Source organism: Octopus bimaculoides, chromosome 8 (assembly GCF_001194135.2).
Source record: "Octopus bimaculoides isolate UCB-OBI-ISO-001 chromosome 8, ASM119413v2, whole genome shotgun sequence".
NCBI lineage: Eukaryota > Metazoa > Mollusca > Cephalopoda > Octopoda > Octopodidae > Octopus > Octopus bimaculoides.
In genome coordinates, this window is record NC_068988.1 from 86,986,853 (window position 1) to 86,987,673 (window position 821).

Sequence of the window (821 nt, forward strand, 5' to 3'; positions counted from 1 at the left end):
GACGTAGAACACACACCTCGGCCATTACATACATATACACACTCATATATGCATATAATGCATACATACGTACATATTCACAATCAGGAACTCACATATTATCTATCTATCTACCTACCTATCTATATACACACACACATGTTTATATGCATGTATGTATGTATGTATGTATGTATGTGCGTATGTATGTACGTATGCATGTACGTATGTATGTATATACCCACACATATAAATGCATATCTATATACACACACATATGTACATACAAACATTACAAACATACGTATATACACAGAAGTACCATGGCAGCTTGTGTGTGTGTGTGTGTGTGTGTGTGTGTGTGTGCGTGTGTGCGTGTGTGTGTGTGTGTGTGTGCGTGTGCACGCGCGTGTGTTTAGACGATGATATGCTCTGGAACATGAAAGCAGCTCAAAGAATAAGTCTCGGAGTCGATTTGTTCGACAAAAACCCTTCAAGGCGCTGCTCCAGTATGACCGCAGTCAAATGACTGAAGCATGTAAAAGAATAAAAGAGTAAAAGAATAAAATGAAAGAAATCTAAAGGAAAATAAAAATAACGGAAAAAAAAAACTAACGGAAAATATATATTTTTGCGTACTTCCACTTTATTCATATTTGAAAGGTTGTCTCCTTTTAATTTTTGTAATTGCAAAGTCTTTGATCAGATCCTCAAAATTAATCTTACGTAACACATCTGCAGTCCGTGAGTGGCGTTTGGACAACAAACAATTCAGCTGAAGAAGCTGCAGTTGTTGACTGTGAAGCAATTATGAATGAGAACAAGACCCTGTAGACTTTAGT